General features: G+C 42.7%; 2 long non-coding RNA genes across 2 annotated transcripts in view; both read left to right on the forward strand.

The window, feature by feature from the left end:
• The window catches only part of LOC149915132 (uncharacterized), a 106,690-nt gene extending 86,653 nt beyond the window's left edge, over positions 1–20,037 (forward strand). The window contains exons 2-4 of the long non-coding RNA XR_016459782.1: positions 11,635–11,778; positions 19,126–19,176; positions 19,811–20,037. This is a non-coding gene — a long non-coding RNA (uncharacterized LOC149915132). The remainder of the gene's footprint in view (positions 1–11,634; positions 11,779–19,125; positions 19,177–19,810) is intronic.
• On the forward strand, positions 1,975–6,574 carry LOC149915133 (uncharacterized). The gene is made up of 4 exons (XR_016459815.1): positions 1,975–2,056; positions 2,153–2,262; positions 4,903–4,973; positions 6,190–6,574. It is a non-coding gene; the product is annotated as an uncharacterized LOC149915133 (long non-coding RNA).
• Positions 20,038–20,247: the final 210 nt, after the last annotated feature.

Below are 20,247 nucleotides of genomic sequence, written 5' to 3' on the forward strand. Positions count from 1 at the left end.
GCTGCTGATGCACACGGTGGCATAATGCTGGTAGAGTTGCTTCATTTTGCTCTTTCTCTTTTTGTTAAATTAAAGCATCATCATCCACCGAAAGTCGCTAGCAATGTAAATCTTCACTAACTGCTTTTTGCACTGTCAGAGGGGGCTGCCAAGTCTTAAGAGCTCACCTCATCACCTCTTGAATGCAGTTTGTATCTGCTCTAGCATTCTGCTGCTGAGGCACCTCTGAGCCTCGTGCTTTTTAGATTTCTTTTCCTCCTACTCTTTTAAGCTGCTTTGTAATTCATGATTACTCAGAATCTGACTCTGAAACGATGAGGATAAAGTGCCCTGTGTATTGAAATCCTCTGGCATAAACATTGCCATCAAGAAATACAAGAATGGTGAAGAATGTCTTTTATACTGTATTACGTATTCCTGTTCACAGGGCTGTTAAAATGCCACAGCTGCATTTAGGACTCAGCTCAATCCATGTCCTAAAAAAAACCACCCAGCCAACAACTTGTTTCTCATAGCTACACAGAGGCTTTATAATGCTGTACAGAAGAGGAAGGGTTGTTTAGCAGCATGGCAGCTTGGCTCCACTTTAGCATTAAGCACATGGTCTCTTTGACCTTCCTTATGCTGATTCAGAGTTGGATGGGAAGGAGAGAACAACTGATTTTGAGTGATCCTGGATGAGGATCGTGACTGTAGGCAGAAGGCAGACAGTCGTAGGGTTTGCAGCAAACCATCCTTCACAGGTTGCACTGCTTACAACTTTCTGGAGCCCCACATGCACTCCACTTCCCCCTACCTTAGCCCTAGGAAAATCTGTCCTCTGAGAAGGGGAGGATGTAGCAAGAATACAAACAGTCCCTGGTCCTCCTCAGCATCCTTCTCTGGAGAAACATCTTGGGGCACAACCTCTCCCAGTAGATTTAAAGCAAGTAATTTATTTATGCAGATCTGATCTTTTATTTTTCTTGGGGGGGGGGGGATAATGAGTGCACTTTTAGGTATTCACAATCTCACACGTGATGGAGAGTATTTTCAAACTGTAGATCTGAACTCTTTTCCACTGCTCCCTGTGTTTCAGTAAGAGAAGTTGGCTTGTCTGAGTTGCTGCCTTTGTCAGATCCAAAAAAATAGGAAAATTAGCTTCAGGTCTTTTGAAAAATAACATCCTATAATTTGAGTCCATGTTCCTACAAATTCCCAACAGGCTCTGAGCCAAAGAAATACACAGATGAAATAAACATTTGAAAAGACGACTGCATTTTGCAATCTAAGAATTGAGTTATATACCTTTTTGACAGCTTCCTGAATCACAGCCCACATCTAAGATGAGTAAATAGGTATCTGGCCCTTTAACTGGCTTCCATTTCATATAATTAAAGACTCCCAGAATTAAATGGCCTATATGGAAAGTGGCTTTCAGTGGTCTAAATGCCTGAAGCAATCTCCTTGCCTGAGCGCAGAAGTGACACTGGCTTGCGGATCAATATCATCTCTGTTATTAATATCAAAAGCACATTACTTTGTTTTTTTGCCTGGCTGTGCTCCAAGCTCTGGGCCCGGCGTGGGCTCAGCCATTTGCCTGGACCATAATTTACTTTCGTGAGTTTTTAAGGTATTGTTTTGTCAGGGCCAATCACCATGAAGTTATAAATGATTCTGAGGACTTGCACTCTCTGTTAGTGGCATATGCGGTGAAATTAATTTTTAAAAGTTTCACGTCAATTACTCCTGTCCTTGAGTTATGCAAGGGGACAAAAGAGCAGGGACTTAAAGACATGAGTGATATCAAACAGATGAGGTAACGACAAACAGAAACAGCAGCTTGGGACCAAATCAGACATTACACTATCTTTAATTGATGCATTGAATTAAACAATGCTAAAGCTAAATAAATATTGACCACTTAGCAAAAGACCCATTGATTTTTATGATGGACAACATTTACATCATATCCCACTCTGTGCGATGGATTTCAGGCTGCTGCCCTATCAGCTCCAGCACTGCTGTTCCATGGCACTGCTTTCGTGCTGCTGGGCCCCTTTCTGGTGTTGTTGAGGTAAATCATCATCGTTTTCCCTCCTTCTTTTTCTCAAAGAGCATTTATTTTTTGAAGGCTTGAACTCTGCCGAGTCCTTTTCTCTTTTCTTTCCAGCACCTGCTGCATTAACCAATGGACTGCCCAGGAAATATGTGTAATTTTGGTCACTTGGCTGCAGGCAGCTGCCACGAGGAAGCACATGGGTGTGCACGTTCCTTCAGCAGGTATTTATTTCCCTGCTGCTGGGCTCCTTGCTCAGAGCACTTTGTGAGGTGATACAAACATTCCCTGCACTGCAGCCATCCCTCCATATCAGCTCCTCCTGTGTAACAAACCAGAGGGGGCTGCTGCTGGTGGGCATCCTCAGAAGAGTTGACCTTCCCAAGCCCTCCCTGCAGCTGCTTTGCTGAAGCTGACGTGTTAATATTCGCTCCATTAATATTGATTAAGTTACTTAAACGTGCCATATCCTAATGATGTGATATCTACCTACCTCGGAAACAAACTCAGACAACAAAATAATTTGTTTACAGAGGGAGAGTTCGCATCTCTGACTGCTGATGGTACAGAGCTAAGCTGGGTTTGTAGTTCTTTAGCGTGAAACGTTCTCCTAATTGTGGGACTTAACTAAATGCCAGCAATTAGCATTTAATACTTTCATATGCACTAAGGAAGTCCTCATTACTATGCATATTCTCACTGAAAGGGAAAGTGTGAGGTCTCCTCCTGGCAAGAGAAGGGTTTCATTACCAAGGACGAGTCCCTGTGCTTAGCAATGCCAACTTCAGTTACGTATTTCTTCCTGCATCTGCAAGGACCGCCAAGACACCAGTTAATAGGCTATTGTTTCAATTAGTCCATGATTACAGCTGCTAATCTCTAATTCCTCATTGTTGTGGTTCCTTTTGACTTCACTCCAGTTATTAAGAAGCATTTGGATTTTATTACAATTGACAGGAACTCCAGCCTTCTCATAGATAAAACGCTGCCTGTTGCAAAAGAAATTCAGAATTAATGAAAAGAGCCTTTTGAGTTTGTTTTTAGTGATTCTTAAAATTACATTATAAACACAATGTAGAATTCAATTAAGCAGGGAAATTATAATGCTCAAGGGGAGAGGCTGGATTTCCTACTAAGATAAACCAAAATATCTTTAATTAGTTTTCAGTTACAAACAGAAAGCTAGCTTTGTAAAGTATAAGACGAAGAGAATGAAAAGAAAAAGAACAAAATATAAGGGAATAACTGCTATCAGTGGGGTAGGCAGATAGGTGAGGCATCCCCACACTCCACTGCACAGCTCTCAGCTTGGAGATGTGCACACTGTGCTGGTCAGACCTCAGAAATCTCAGCAGCACAGTTTTGATGAGCATGTGGTGCAGATGTGTGTTGGAACCTGAGCTGTTAGCAAGCTGTAACCTGCACAGAGTGCAGCCAGGGTGCCTGGGTGGTGATCAAGTCTTGTGTCCAACCTCAGGGCTCTGAATGGCTCAGTTTGCCACTGGCGGAGAGAGTTCTAAAGAGATGATAGACATCTCCATACATTTTCCTTGTCAATTTCATTTGAAATGATGGGCAACTGACTGTAAGCTGACGATGGTGGAAGGATTCCTCTCCTGAGCAGTCTGTAGTGTGGGTGAGAGCCACAGTGCAGGGTGATGTCTTCTGTTTTGGTGCAGAGTTCACTGTCTTGGGTCTGCCAGACAGAAACTCCACTGCAGGAACGGGCTGACACAACACTTCCCACTGTGTTAACGTGGCAGGTCAGTGTCCTTGCGTGTAGGAAGTCCAACCCTGGACCTGCAGCCGAGGTGCTTACGTGCCTGATTAATTATATTGTACTCAGAAGAGTGCAAGAGAGAGAGAGGAAGACATGAGCTTTGAAGTGCTGGCGCTCAGCACATGGCCCATAGTCCTGTGAGGAGCAACACAACCTGCTTCACGTGCAGAGCAGGGAATGAGGAGAGGCTGTTCCCACTTCCCTGCATGCATCCAGTTACAAACACGGCCATTTAAAAACATGTAAAAATCATAAGTGAGAAAGCAGCTGTGCACGGCTTTCAGCAAAATGCTGAATTGCTGCATCACTGTGGACTCTAAATGACAATAAACCTTCCACCTCTCGTAAATTAAGCAGACGTTAAAAAAAAAAAAAAAAAAAAGATATCTACTGCTGCAACTTTTTATGGATGTTTGGTAACTTTAATCATTTTGCAAAGTGCAATTCTTGGTCATAAATTCTCTCCCAAGCACAGATTTAGGGAGAGCTAAAGCACTGCAGTGAGTTGATAGGTAAGTTTTAATCTGACAGAGGCAAAAAGTCTATTAGATTTATCTGGAGGCAGCGGCTGCCCGGTAATTACAGCAGGGCAGACTGAGCAGAGGCTCTGAGGACCAGAAGGTGACTTTATAGTGTGTCCCCGGGTCCAGGTGAAGAACTCTGACACCCTGGATCTGAAAAAGTGATTCTTGAGCTCACTTATTTTGTAAGGCCTCTGAGTTCAGTGAAAGGCAAGGGCATGTCAGGGGTAGCTGTGACCCTGTGACCAGCACCTCGCAGCCATGCAAGAGAAGTAGCATAGCCCTCCTTTCTTCCTTTTGTTTTTAATACAAAAAAAAAATGTCATGCTTGTATCCATCTGGTTATGATTTTCCACTCTGCAGCAGTATGCTTTATTCTTTCATAGTGCTGGCATTCAGGGATCTGAAAACACTTTACTTGTTCGACTTTGTCAATGGTAGTTTAATTATTCCTGTTATAAGGATGGGCTGTTTGCGTCAGGCAGTGCTTTGCCTGGTGGTGTAGCAAACTCAGGAATGAAATGGAGATTTTCTGTCTCTCTCTTTCGCAAACCATTGACCAGCATTTGGCTCTAAACATGGAGTGGATACACACTTACTAACACACAATGGAGCACAGAATGGGGATGAAGAGGTAAGTGCAAAAGCTGTTGTCTAGCACGTTGTTCCTTTGTTAAGTTGTTGATTAGCTGTGAATTAATTCAGAACAAATTATTTCAGTGGAAATGTAGGAGTGAGAATGGAAAGGGAAAGGAATTTTTCTGTGTTCCTGGATTGGGGCCGATGTCTTTGATCAGCAGTTGGTGGAGATGGACTCAGGTACGCGTGGTGGAACATCTGGTCTACATTGAGCTCTGCTTGCTCTGCATGAGCTCTTCTGTAGGTTTACTCATGGGATAATGGGGAAAAATGACCCAGTTCCTGAAGGATGCTTTTTATGCGTTGTCAACGTTGCTCATTTGCAAATGAAGTGCAAAAACAACGCTTTGTCTTCTGTGCGGAGGGTCGGAGCACTTGGGGTCTTACCATGGGATTAGATGTGAGGGGGAAAGAAATCCGAGGCTTCCTGAATCTGTATTCCTGATACAAGCTGTTCTGGAAAGGTCAGCCCAACTCCTTTGTTTTGAATATGTCCACCAGAGAAATGAATTCAAATCACATTGTAGCTCCTCTTGGATGCTGGGCGGCTGTTCGCGTTAAGGGCAATTATCTGACTTCCTACTCAAGCAAGTAGGAGGTGCTGTGAGGATTTGAGTAAAATTCCTCCAGAGGTGAAGAAAGAACTTCAAACTTTTAAATTTGGCTGCAAGTCCTCATTGGCAGGACTGGGATGTGAGCACAGGGGGCCGAAGCGGTGCTGCCGAACAGTGCCGAACCTCTCCTGCCAAATCAATTAGAGATGGCATTTGAGATTAATTTTCTTGTTGGAAACCTGATTGCGGTTATTGCTGCTGACCATCTCTGCAAATGTATTCGAAATAATATATTTTTTTCAGTTTGTGAAATGATTTCTATTGGTAACTGCATTTGTTTTTTTCCGTGGTTGTGTTTTGTTGCGAAGCAGCAGCTCGGTGGTATCGCAGGGCGCAGCTAACCATGCTGCTTTCCTCTGAGTAAGTCTGTTCTGTAGACTTTAGTTAATAAGCTTAACATAAACTGAACAGCAGCAGACTGTTCGTTTAACAGAAAAAGCTTGAGCAGTCAGTATTAGAGATGAGAAATGCAAATGAACCGTCAGCACTATTGGAACGCTGACTTCTCTCATTGATTTTGGACTTTTTGATATGTAACCATTTCCAAATTGTGGTTTGTTTTATTTTGTTTTGTTTTGTTTTGTTTTTCCCCCAAAGTGCTTAGGAACGTTCTTTAACGATGCTGTAGCAGGGGGTTAACAGCACAGCTGAATGCAGCTTGCTGGCAGGACTGCATCCCTTCCCACGGAGAGGAGTCTCACGGCACAGCTACGTGCAGAGGGAGCATTGAAGAGGCTTCCCAGCATCAACATCTATATTTAGACAAAGACCTTTTTGCTTCCTTTTATCATTGTGTGGGTATGGATCATGTTAATATCAAGTTACATGTGCATATGGATAGGAGAGCATACACTCAACACGGGCTTTCTGTTCAGCTCCAGAGGCAAAGCCACATCTCTGAACGCTTACAAAACAGGAAACCATAGCTCCTAAACTCACCTGGGGGAGACGATGTTTGCAGTTATATACAGTATCATTTGGCTCAGGAGCAATTCTACCTTCCAGTGACAATTTAAGGTGACATTTCCAATGCTGCGGAAGAAAAATCGCCTCTCCGGATAAAAAAAAAAGAAATAACGCTTTATAAAACAAAGGTAGAGAGGCACAGTATCAGCATTAGACAAATGAAATTAATGCTTCCAATATATATTTTTTTTAAAGCTTACTCATATGCATCAACCATTTATGAAACGGTATCTCATCAAGTATGAATATTGTAGTTATATATTAGCAAGCTGTCTGATGGCCGTTCCGGCGCCTTATTGCACTATGCACAAGGGTAGCATTTTTGGGATAAAGTTAACCTTGTGAAATGTATTATGGCTCACTAATGTATCCTCAACTGCCTGATAAAAGGCCTTGCCCCCAACAACATATGAATATTTAAATTATTGTTAATTATTTATAGTATATTTTTATTAACACTGACTTGCTGCGTGGCTTTGTAGCAGACAAAGCTCATTACGTTCCAAGTTTGAACATGCATCTCACACAACGTTATTGCAGCTGAATGGAAAGCAATGCTGAAACTTCCATGGTTTCATTCTGTGTTGATTTTGGTGGGACTGAATCTGGAAGAAATTTGCTGGAAGGGCACTTGTCAACTTGATCATTCTGGGGAGACATTCGAATATTTGGGTGCGTGTTAAACTAAAAATTGCTGCTTCTAGTAGAAGCACGCAGAAAACAAACCTGGTCTGTCCTCATTCCATGGCACTGAGAACCTCAGTTCCTCTCTATAGTGCTTGTACAGGTAGGCAAGATTTCACGTAGTACAGAACCTGGTTGGGGATAATTTAAAACAACAATAATTATATTTCTGTATCTTGTCATTAAAGGTCCAAGTGATGGATCTTACGGCCCTCTTATCTAAGACCCAGCTCCACAGTCTCATGTTTTTCATTACATTTAACCTAGGTTACCTTGTTTTCTTTTTATCTCCTTATTCATGGTGTGAAAATGCATTTCTCCTCCCTGATAATCAGATATGTTCTATATTTGCCACATTTTTGTGAGCTCTTTAACCACTTCCTGACCGAGCTAAGAGTTCTATTCTGCATTTTCCATCAGTTTTCCTTTCTGCTTGTATTTTACTGACCCTCTTTGCCTTCCCTTGTCATTTCTACAGTGAGTGCTGGGACTTGGTCCATATACCTACCTGGATAGACAGGTTTATTGCTCAGGCAGCACGTCACGCACAAACTAATGCAGTCTTCCATATGAGCTAACAAGAAATCCTATAAGGTGGGATTTAAGTCTATCTGGTCTGTAACACAAGGTGATGCCTCTGCATCTGTTGACAAGATTTCATTAGCCTTTTCTGTAGCCGTATCTTCTTGCAGAACCATATCTAATCTTCACTTTGCTGTCTTGGCTAGATCTCTTTCAGCTCTGCAGCTTCTTTGGATCTCCTCTCTCTCGCTGAGTGTCTGCATTGTGGATTATTTTCCCTGGAGGTATTAGTGTATATTTTTCCATATATGAAGATAATAAATGGAAGAAGCGGAGATGAAAAAGAAAAACAATTACTTGAGGGCAGAAATAGAAAGAGATACAAAGAAAAGACTGACAGGGAGATAAGCAAAAAAAAAAAAAAAAAAAATCAGGGAAGAAGAATATGGAAAAATGAAAAAGGAGTTAAATAATCAGAATAAATTAATTAATCAAAGTGCAGATCATGTGGACTAGAATAGCAAAGCAGCAATGCGGAGAGCTAAAAGGAGACAGGGATAAGGATAATGAAGGATAAGTTGAAATGTAATATATATTTTCAAAATAATGCATTTGAAAGCACTGTGTGACTTGTTAGACCTGACAAGGTCTAACTCAGACTCTGGGGATTGTAAAGCTCGTGACGAGGGGTTATGAGAAACATCATTTTTTTCCCTCAACAAAAGCAGTGATTCCTACTAAGATCGTATTTTTGTTTGCAATTTAGACCTCCCAGATTTCTATGAGGGTGACTCAAGATTTTTATCCCTGTATTACAGATAAGAAAATGTGGTTTAGAAAGGTTAAGTGGACTGGCAAAGGTTACAGGGGAGTCATTACCAGGAAACACGTATTTCTGATCTCAGGGTCAATGAGCTAATCCCAAAGTTTCTGCAATGCTGCATTTAAAGAAAAGGAATTCTCGTCAATTCCCAAGCCTTTTCTCCACAGTATGGATGCTCTTTTATCATCAGAATTAATCATAATTTGCTGACCTCTACTTTGACCAATTTCCTTCTGATTTGTGATCAGATAATATCCGTATCATCCAATCAAATCCACCGCCTGAACGGAAGATAGTTGCTAGAAAAAAGCAACTAACGAAATGCTTTTTTTCCTCCTGTGAGCACTCAGCAGGCAATGCAGCCAGCTTTCTGGAGAGATGGGACTGCAGACCACACGTTGGGAACCCAGAGCCTGGAGCAGGTGCTGTGTTGGGGGGAATGAGTCCATCAGCAAACAGAGCCGGCTGGGGGGAGCGCGGGGAGGGCTTGGTTCAGTAACCGAGTTGCCTACATTCAAAGAGCTAACGTACAAGATATTACTGCTGAAGGCATTCTCACTATTGCCAAGGGCTTAATATGATTTGCATAGTGCATATGGGTATTCCTAGGGGAGAGTGACAGAGATCATTAAATGAAAACAAATAATAAACAAGCTCCTTACAGCCCCCACAGGTACATAAATATGACTCTACGCGGGGCACGCAGGCGAAGATGAATGGCTCGGTGCGCGTGGGGTGAGGAATCCGTAAAGCAGACTTCATTTTCCCCTCTGTCCGCAGACAATGCGTTCGCTCACTGCTAAGGAGGGTCAAGTGACTGTCACCAGCTCTGCACCAAGGAGGTGTAACCTGTGTCGCAGCTGCCAGCATCGCCTGGCTTGAAAAGGTCAGCTCCCCAGGCACAGGTGGCAATGTCATCAGCTGAGTGCACGGGGGGCCTCTGGAGTGCATGGGCAGCAGGAGGTGAGCGCAGGGCCTGGGAAGAAGGAGGTGTCTGCACGGAGCTGCATGTTCCTTCCTCGTCAGGAGGTGTTCAGATCCTGTGATGTTGCACGGGAAGATCGAGGGCGCCAGGAGCTTTCCTGGGTGTGATGCTGTGGCCCTGGTGCCGTGGTTCAAATCAGACTAAAGCTTAGGAAATTCTTTTAACTGTGACCTTTCCCGTGATCAGATCACAAAGATTTCCTGTCACTTTGGTCTGGGCTAGATTTGAAATTATGTCTTAGAAGTGAAAGACACAGTGAATGAATCAAGAAGATTAACGCCAGTTATTGGCTCCAGCCTTGTAGTACTCTCTTTTCTACAGGAAATTACAAATGAACATAGAAGATGTGTTTATCATATCCCACCAAACAGTTAGATATTTGTTTAATTACAAATATTAGCAAACAAACTGAGCTTTCAGGCTGATTTGGTGAATGAAAGATGCAACCCACAGGAACTCAGGCCAGCACTAAACAGCTGTGTATCAGAGTAATGCAAGCTCTCTGTTATATACTTACTGCTTAGTTAAATAAATGCCTATAAATAAAGTTGAAATAAGGCAACATTTATTTTATTTTATTTTCCAAAGAGAAAGGGTAATATTTATTCTTACCCTCTCATACGAAACGCTCATACATTGGGTAGAAGGAGAAATCTTCAACATCAGAGAGAGAGCTTATAAGATATTAAGTTCACTGATGACAAAACTTAATTGCCACGCTAAGTGTAAACGGAGATTAGAATGCAGCTTCCCAGCGCCCAGCACGATGACATGATGCTTCTGGGGGACCCACTGCTGTCATCTCAGGCTGTCTCTTCCAAGTCAACATGAAGGAGTCACTCATTTCACAGTTTAAAAAGTAGCTTTGTGCTGAATTCCACATCCCCTGGTAGGGATCAGTTTTGTTTTGTTTTTTATGTGTCTACGAGGCTGCAATGAGGATGGCAATGGCAGGGGGGAGCCTGGTGCATGGTGACCATGGCACTGCCCTGGGCTTGGAACTACGCCTGGGCCTGGGGCTGTGCCTGGGTGGGGGTCTGGGCCTGAGCCTGGGCTGCCCGTGTCCGTCTGTCTGTCAGAGCCACAGCCTGAGGCTCTGCAGGTGTCGTGGCAGGATGGGGCTTGATCAGTTCTGAAGATACTCAAACAGTAACTGCTAAAGCTGTCAGGAACTGTGCTTGCTGGGGGTTTGGATTTTTCCTTCGTGCTTCTAAATTCAGACAGCAAAGTGGACTTTTTTTGGGTTGTAAGTGATTTATTACAGCAGTTTATTCTGAAAGATTTTCCCCATTTCTTTCTGATGCTGCTTCCCCAACTGAAAGCTCAGTTTGGGTTGCGTAGATATACCCAAATCATACCCTGGTACCTGAACTGCAGAGCTAAAACCTGTCTGAAAGCTCATTTAAGTACAGACAGGACGCTCTAAAATTTCTTAGGTGCTCAGAAAGGGAAAATCTAAACCCTACAGAGCTGCTTCCCCAGTCCCAGTGCCTGCACTGAGGTCATTGGGTGCATCTGGGAGTGCCTCAAAATGGATTTTTTGCAGTGGTTTTTTTTTTTGTATTGAAGTGCTGTGCATATAATGTCTAACAAATAAAGAGCATCTGAAAAAGAGTATCAGGACATGAAGACAAAAGTTAATGTTTAGAGCATGTTAAGAATCTGAGGCCATTTTTTGGAAACCATAATGGTTAACCTGGTCACCTTTGGACTGGTTTTAATGTATAGGTTAGGTTACATCAAGGGAAAAATCCAGAGCACTGAAGAGGTTTCATATACTTTCTAAGAGGGACTGAAATAAAGCTGGAATCTGCTAATTGACAGGTAGAAGACACAACAGTGACCGGACTGAGGAACTTTCTGCCATGTTTTCATTTCTTTCATATTTGTGGTATTTTCTGAAGGCTTGAAGAGTTGAGGCCATTCAAACTGGAAAGCTGGGAACGAAAGTTCATTTGAGCAGAGGATGCACCACAAAGGCGAACCAAGCATTAAGTGCAGCAGTCTGCTGTGTTTAATTGCCCCTGCAACTTTTATTTTTCTGTCTACTCATTTTTCCTAGGTTGGCATTTTTGTGGATGAATACCACTGGGAGTTGAGGACTTGCTGTGACTCTCACTCTTACTTATAGGAGTTTTGCCTGCAGCAGTCACATAGTTGAAAAATATGGATCCATGTGACTGCTAAGAGACCACTGAGAAGCCAAGTAAGTAGGACTCATGGCCATTTTGCAATTCCACCTCATTAGACATGTTTTGGGGCTTATGATTGTGCTGTGAGGATAAATAAGTATAAATATTATATTTGCCTCCAGGTTATCTTTAAAAATGTATTTCTCTCTCTCTGTCACCCTCCCCCTCTTTCTTTCTTTTTTTCCCTTTTTTTTTTTTTTTCTTCCCAATTTTCAGTGTAGTCTGTCAGCCCCTGCTTAGGTGAGTTATCAGCTCCGTGGCCTCACGCTGTGGTGGCCCAGCAGAAGGCATTCTGTTGTAGAGGGTTGCCTTCTGTTGCCAATTACCCAAGGTTCTAGAAAGCAAAATATACAGCAGTATGATTAAGCCCATGCTTGAGTAGAAATACACGCAACCTCAAAGGAAAGCGTTACAAAAATTATTTGACTTGTCCAGATTCTACATTTTCAATAAAAGGCAGTAATAATTACCTTTGTGTCATCTGAACAGCTCTTGTAAACTGCCTCTGAGGTACAGAGGAGTGAGAAAGTGCAACACAACTTGGCTAAATGTGCACCAAAACGGACATTGTTGCACTGCTGTTGGTTTTAAGACATGAAGTGGAAACTCTCTTTGTTTAACACACACCTGTATATCTCCAGTAGGATCAATGTGATTGGGCCAATCCACCCCAGCTGAGCACCTGCCCTCTCTTTACCTCAATTCAGTGTCCAAGTGTTTTCAAAACTGGACAAATTCGTGGAGGAAGAAACCATGGGATGCTACTGAGAAAAAGGCACTGCTGCTGATTTAGGATATTCTTGCACTGGTTGCTGGAGACTGGGAAGTATCTGAGTGATGCAATGCTTCTGTGGTTTGTGCAGGCTTTCTTGAGTGGGTGCTGTTAGTCTCTGTTAGACATGTAATACATGTAGCTGTAGTTTGGCTTGGTGTGCTCACTCTCAGATGTTTCTCGATTTCGCTATTATGGCTGCTGGCACTGGGACAGACCTCTTTGTATCCTGCTCTTCTTTTGTTGTTGTTGTTGTTGTTCTTGCAAGCCTTGCATGCATTTCACCTTCACTCCAGTGAGAAGATCTCAATGTCTTGTGCAACTGTTACCACTCATCTCCATTTTTTTTCCCATTTCTATGCATCTGGGGGTTTGGAATAGTCATTTGACTGCCTTGCCTTAATTTAGCTTTGACTGAGACAGCATTTTACATGGTGGTCTACCCTTCAGCATACAGCCCTCATAATGAGTCTGCTGTGAATGGTGCTGTAGGAATTCACAGGCCCTCAGTGTAACAGATGCTGTGTATTGGAAAAGCCAGAAATTCATGAGTTGGTCTTTTGAGCCAACTGCTAGGATGCAACAGGAGCAGCTCCTTTAAAGGAGAAAGCAGCACAGGGTTTTGTATAACTTCCATGTTTATTTTGGCTCATTGATGTTTCCAGGAGATGATGCCAAGAAATATTGTTGGCTTTTTGTATTCAAATTTTAATAGGATGTTTAGTGTTTGGAGCTCTATAATGTGGTCCTGCATTACCACGAGGTGGCACTGTGCAAGGTCCTAAGGATGTGTTGCTTATAGCACTTTTGTTACCACGTTGTCCAGAAAATACACGTTAAAAGGTCATGCAAATGTGCCAAAGGATTTCTGTTTTCACAAAGGCTACTTCGTGCTCCCATGTACTGGTGGGCAGTGCGTGCTCAAAAGTGTTGATGCACAAAGTTTGAATTCTGTCCATTGGAAAGGCTGCAATCCTACCTTTAAGGATCAGGAAAAGGTTCTAGAAATGGCAGCTCCACTGGTCTCCATTTCTGCCTCTTCTAAATAAAGCCCCAACCATGAAAAGAGCCAAGTTTGTTTCTTAATGAAAGCTGTCATCCAGAAGGCTTTGCACATCTTTTTTCCACTAGCGCACAGAGCTGCTGTACATAATGTCCACCTATGAGATGCTGGATGTAACCTTGGAAGGATCCAAGTCCCTTCTTTAGCTCAGAGCCACACGCATACAGGGTTTGTACCCAGTCCTGTGGGATGCATACAGTGGTATTCTGTCTGTGTTTGGGCTGGGCTTTAGCTTTCTAATCCCAGAAAGTTTCCTCACAACGTTAGCAATGCTTTTGACTCCGTTAAGGACCCTGTAGGTAAATAAAATCAAGATGCAGCTTGTAGCATTTCTGCAGCGTGGGACAGGTTTTGGTTGTAGTTTCTGTTACTGCCTGTTTGCTCCTGTTCCAAAGTCTAGTTTCAGGTTTTTAAACCTCTAAGAAGATTAGTGTCTTTTTTGGTTCTTGGAGTGAAACAGGTAACATCAGGCTGCACGGATAATGAAAGTGACAGTGTTTGGGGGAGCTTTGTGGCATTCTACTGTAATACATTTGCATGTATCAGCTCAGATTATTTCAAATCTTTGTCTTTAGGAAGTCAGATCCCCTGCCCTGGGAGTTTATGTGACCGAATCCCAGTTGCTGCCCACAGATCTCTCAGAAAAAGACCATTTGGCTGCTTGTGTGGTGGCTCTTTGGTTCATGCTGCTGAAGAGAGACAGCCTTGCTAAGCATCTGGGCATTGCATCATCTCTGAATGCCTTTTTCTTACCAAGTACAATATTTATCAAAACCAAGCAAAATTCTGCTCAGTTTCATGTATTTTTCTTCAGCCCTGGAGCTCTTTTTATAGATTTTTCCGAGTCTCTTCCCCTTTCTTCAAGAGCCCTCAGTGCTCTTCCATTGCACCCTTTTCCTCTTTGTCCCCTAAACTCTCTTGGCTGATTTACCATTCAACTCGCTCTCTGCTGCTTTGATGCTCCTGCCATTGAGGTTCAGTAAAACTTCACATCTTCTCACTGCTCTGGATAGAGGCATGAACTGATTTCTTTCTCATTTCCTGAAATCACAGGAGGAGAATTTTGCAAAATAATTAAAATTGCAAATTGCTTGTTTGCTCAAGATCAAGATTTATTCAAAAGGGCGCCTGCTCTTTGAGACTGGAAGAAATTCTTGAGACATATTTGGAACAGGGTAAGCATTTTTTCAGATTATTCCCAACATAATATGCCAAGGGGAATATGGTGCATTTATTTTTTCCTTAAAAAAAAAAAAAAAAAAATCAATGGACTGAAACATTCCCTCTAGACCTATAATATTTATTTCAATGTTCTGTCAATAAATATAACAAGGTTAGTTTTCTATCAGGTTAGCTGGAAGAATCATTTGAGGGAAGCTCTATTTGGTAAGCTCGATTGCAAAAAGCAATCAATAAGAAAAAATTCCCTTGTTGTTATTGAAGAGAAAAATGGAGCTCGGAGGAGTTGTCCCAGGACAAGTATTTATGTCTCCTCCCCACAATCCTTTTGCAGGCACCTGAAGGCCAATCTGCCTTCTTAGCTCCTGCTTCCCAGTGCCAAAAGTGGGGACAAAAAGGCACGGCAAAACCCAGACAGTGCTTGAAGCAGCATCGTATTCTGACTGCTGCAGCCTTGTTCCTGTTCAAGAGGACATCCCTGTTGGCTTCTTTTGTGCGTTACCCAAATCATAATCCCCAGTGACAGAGAACCTCGTGTAAAATCCTGATGGCAGCGTTTCTCAGTGTCATTGGCCTCTTGCAGAGAGTTCCTTAAGAGTAATGCAAAACTCAGAATGCAGTCTCACCATTTTATTTATAATACTGAAGAGAGCCAGACCAGCCTGTCCTGCTAGAATCATCCTTCCTTGGCGTTACTGCTGGATGTGCCAGAGGCAACGTCCTGCTCAAGCCCTGTGCTGAGGGCTCTCCTCTGCTCTTCTCAGAGATGAGACAGCAGGGAGGTGTGACAGCTTGTATACTTCTGAAAGTACTCTCATGTCTTCTGTGCAGCTGTAATATCCACTTGGCCCAGAAGTGATGAGATTTGTCATCGCTTGGCACGCAGGAATGGAGAAAGCAGAGCCAGAATGGAAACAAACCCTAAGCATTTTTAAATGAAAATGAGAAACAAAACTCTGAGGTTTCTGCACCCAATCATGATAATGCACTCTAAGGCTACCTCCCATGTAAGTACATTTTCAGCTCAAAATAGTTTGGGGGACAAACAAGGATCCATGCAACACTTCCCATATGAGGATAATATCCCCTGATTGTTATCAATGACTTCTGCAATGTCTGTTGTAAGCTACTGCAATGCATATAACTGCATACTAAGCTGAATGTTTCTAACCTGTCTGCATTACATTTTACAGTCTAGTTCTGATAGGAGCCTGCTTTTTTATGCAGTCTGTTATTATGGCACTGAGGAATATGAGGAAGGTACTTGGTCTCTTGCAGGTGAAAGTAGTGGCATTTAGGCCCCCATCTGCATTATCAGCATTAGAAAGCTGTTGTTCTGTGTGCAACAGTGAGCAAAGCAAACTCAGCTGGCGTCATCCTCATCTATTTGATGCATGATGATGCCAGCTGAGTTTGCTTTGCTCATCATTTGAGCATGGATGAGCCCAACTGGTTGGAAGTTGTGCAAAAGTGTTAGGGTTCTGGTGTGTTGTGTGTGCTGTGCTGGAAGAGCTCGTGCATGGTGCATTTAGGAGGGCCAGCTGGAGCTGCTCTACGCATTAGGAGAGCTGTGATGGCACAGTGAATGCATGCTGATTTAAAGCAGTCCTCACCAGATCACCTGAGAGTCAGTTCTGCTCAGTTCTTTCAGACTTCGTCTTTTAATCTTCCAGAGGAAATTTTGCAATAATTTTGCAAGGCGAACGAAACAACGAAAGCAAAAAAGTTGTGTTGCTGTGGTCAAAATAAAGCATTTGAAAGTAATTTCTCAGAGGTGGCATCGTGCAGCAGGAGGGAGGGAGGCGTGAGCAGAGTCCCCTTCCCTCGTTCTGTTGGATCAATGCATTGACAAGAGCCCACTCTTGTGGGAGCAGTTGGCCAGAATTGCTTCTGTAATATATTCTGCTTCAGCAAGTGGGGAGATAGCAGAGGCAGCCCGAAGGGATGGCCAGGGAACAATATAAAGGATGAACGTAAAATAAATTTCTGTGATTATATGTAGCCACTCAAGTGGAGCTGGGGAGAAAAACAACAACAACAATAACAAAAATAAGTATAGAGCTAATAAAGAAAAATAAAAAAAGCTAATAAGAATAAAGGCAGCACTTGACGATACAAGTTTTTCCCTTCAAAATACAGCCAGTGATTTTGGGGAGAATCCTGTTAATGTAGCTTCATTAATGGAAGATCCTATGGTTTTGGTTTGTTTAGTTTGTTTTTTTTTTCTAAGAACTTTTGAGCGTAAGACATTATTGTTGTGGTGATGATGATGATGATTATTATTATTATTATCAGATTTCTACTGATAGGAGAAGAGAAAGCAGTGGGACCCACAGCCACACAGTTTGATCATTGCAGGATTCAGTGCCAGGAGGCCCCCAGGAAAGTGGCTGACACTGGGCAGGTGCTGATAGCCCCAAGTTTCCTACTTGCTAAAAACACCTTTTTTCCAATGATTTCATCTTCTGTGTTAGCAACAGTCTTCTGAATGCTGCATGCAAAGCTGCTGCTGGCTCTCCTCTGTCACCTCTTGCTGTGTGAGGTGCTGTACAGAAATGTCCTGCAAGGCACGCTGCTATTTAGCCCTTCTCTTCAGTTTGCCAGCTAGAGCAGAAGATCTTGACAATATACACACACAAGCTAATGCTAGGCAAATTGCTGCTCCTGTTATGATCTGATAGCTGAATTGTTTTTCCAAAAATAGTGATCGCTCTCTTTCAAATCTCTTCTCCCTTAACCTAAGAAAATGATTCACAGTGACAGAGGAAAGAGAAACAGTTTTCCTAAGGTCGTGATCTCGTGGCCTGCAGAGAGCAGGGAGGTCAGAGCCCACACAGAGTGCCATGGCTGGGCTGTGCAGGGGGACATCGCAGGGACATCACAGGACAAAAATGCATGGTGTAACTCTCTGCTTTAGCTTAACCTTGGTGTTTGACACAGACCACCAAGGAGCCAGTGTGACAGTGAATACTTCACATTGTTCTTTGTGATTCCTGTACAGGCAGCTAAAAATGGGTATTAAATAATTCAGTCTCCTTCATCAGTGATGAGGGTGGTTTTATTTTTTTTTTAGTTTATGCGCAGTTTCACATTCTGCAAAGGAGTGAAAATAAAGCTTAAAGACAAAGTAGAAACAAAATTTTAATAGCACTTATTAGCTTTTCGGATGTCAGCATCTTCCAGCAAGTGAGGGATTGCATGGTGCTGTTCTTGGGTGAGGGCAGGGGGTCCTCCCATATGCCTCCAAGTGCAGTGGGAGCAATGAAGTGACATCATCCTCCAATATTCTACTGCTCCGTTAATTAAATTGTAACTTGGGTTTAACTGAATACTTAAGCTTGTGATTTTCTTAGAAGCCTGGTGTTCCAACAGCTGCAGAAATGTGTTAACTGTGTATTTGCCAATGCCATTAAAGATAAGAAGAAATAAATCTATGCAGATGCCCTGTGCTACAGTGGATAAGTGATTTTCCACTACAACAAAAGATAAAAGCCTATTCATTGAAGTGCAGCTAGAAATGATTTCTAATTGGTATGAAAGAATCCTTAAATCTGTACACCACTTTTAACATTTGTGGCTTAAATTACAGTTAATAGTTCCCATAAAAGAGGCAACAGGAGAAATACTAAAATTCAGACTCCTGTCCCTCCTGCCTATCTACTCTGCATCAGACTTCCCTCTTCACACATTTTGCATACTGCTTGCAGGTTTAGCCAAAACTGAGGAAGTTCTAATGTTAAGATAAGCATTCATTCAGGAATCAGAAGTGGATGAATATGCAGAGTCATATTCTTCAGATCCCTTTCTCCTAACCTGTTCTGCACAAAGCATGGAAATAGGAACATCTTTGCAGTTCGTGCTGCTGTCTGGAGGTAAGGCTTGGATCTCAGGAAGGCTCTTCCTTTCTGGGGCATCGTGCTGGTCCCAAAGGTACCAGCATTGCGCTTCACTGCTTTATTTTTGAGGTTGTTGGAGCTAATGGAGCCATCCTGAGTGAAACATAAACCAGCAACAAACTAGCACATGCCTTGGGCAACGAGCAGCGCTTTCTATTTTTTTATATATCATTCATCTCTGGAGTATCTCTCAGCGATGCATGATATGACAAAAGATTCCTCCTTAGATACCGAGTTTGTAGCCCAGCATAAATTAACGAGAGCAGAAAGTTCCCCCTGAACTCCCCCAGCATGCAGCTCCCTCAGCTTTCCTGCAGCCATTGGCTGCATTGTGCCTGCTGTGGCCGAGCCCCGAGGTTCCCCTGGCCCACAAGGAATGTATGACCCGTATGTGCAGAGAGGACCCACCACTAGCATGCTAGGATTGCCTCTCTGCCTTCTGTTTTTACAGGTGAATATTAAGGAGCAGCGACACCTGGGCTTCTGGGCGCTTTAATTACAGGTGAGATGCTCAGAGTTAATGTTGTCACTCCGGTGTGGTTTCAGCCGTACTGTCAGGTTTCTCTCTAGGTCATTCAATTCCCTTTTGCATCAGTGCTTTATTTCTGCACAACCTTTTCCTTGTAACTTAAAAGTCAGCCCAGTTACCGCAGAGCAAAGGCTGGGTGGCACCCAGCTGAGCGTGGATGAAACCTGCTCTTGTGTGAGGCATCCGTAGGAGCACCAGTAGTCCTGTTTCATTCCTAAAGATTTACATGAAGCCGGTATCTGAAGCATTCTGTCAGCACAGCAAAATTGCCTTTGGATTTTTGCACTTGTTTTTTTTTTTTTCCTCCCCAGCATTTCTCACAAAAAGGTACCCAGTGTTACCCATCCTGATGCAAGCAAAACATCATATTGTATGCCAAACCCATAAGAAAACCAGTGGTAATCCACTTGCTGTGAGATTTTCCTCTTCACCCTAAAGATTCTTTTCATTAAGAGGGAATTCTAAGTGGAATCCTTTGTATTTAAGAGTTTCTGTGATTCTTGAGTTTTTCTCATCAGCACAAGCTAATGTGCACATGCAGCGTGTGCATGCTGTGTTGTTTGTACTCACAGAGCTGGTTTTAAGCAAATGCATCTTTTATCCACAGAAGTCAATAATAAAGACTGGCCACTGCGTGAAAGCAATCTCAGAAGTCGAGCAAGAAGAAAACTTCCCATCATTCCAGACCTGTATTTTTGTGGCTTTACAAGAATGCTGTTGAATCTGCACTGGGAACAGAGTAGCTGCATCTTATTTATAGCTCTGTTCCGTCTGGTTCATTTCCTCTAACTTCCCCACAGAATGATATGAATGAAAATGACACTATTGACTATGTGGATGACAATAAAAGACCTTATAGAAATAAGGGTTTTATAGTTTCAGGACTAAGGGAATCAAAAGCGTAAGAGTTATGATTTCAGAGACCAGGAGGAGAGCCGGGCTGTGCTAGCTGAAGAGGTCCCAGTGGTGGATACATTCTGGGTTTTGGTGTGGGTTTTTCTTTCTTTGTTTTTAAACACAACTTCACAGACTACAAACTCATAT

The sequence above is a fragment of the Phasianus colchicus genome, chromosome 24 (genome assembly GCF_987193195.1).
Source record: "Phasianus colchicus chromosome 24, bPhaCol1.hap1.1, whole genome shotgun sequence".
Classification (NCBI taxonomy): domain Eukaryota; kingdom Metazoa; phylum Chordata; class Aves; order Galliformes; family Phasianidae; genus Phasianus; species Phasianus colchicus.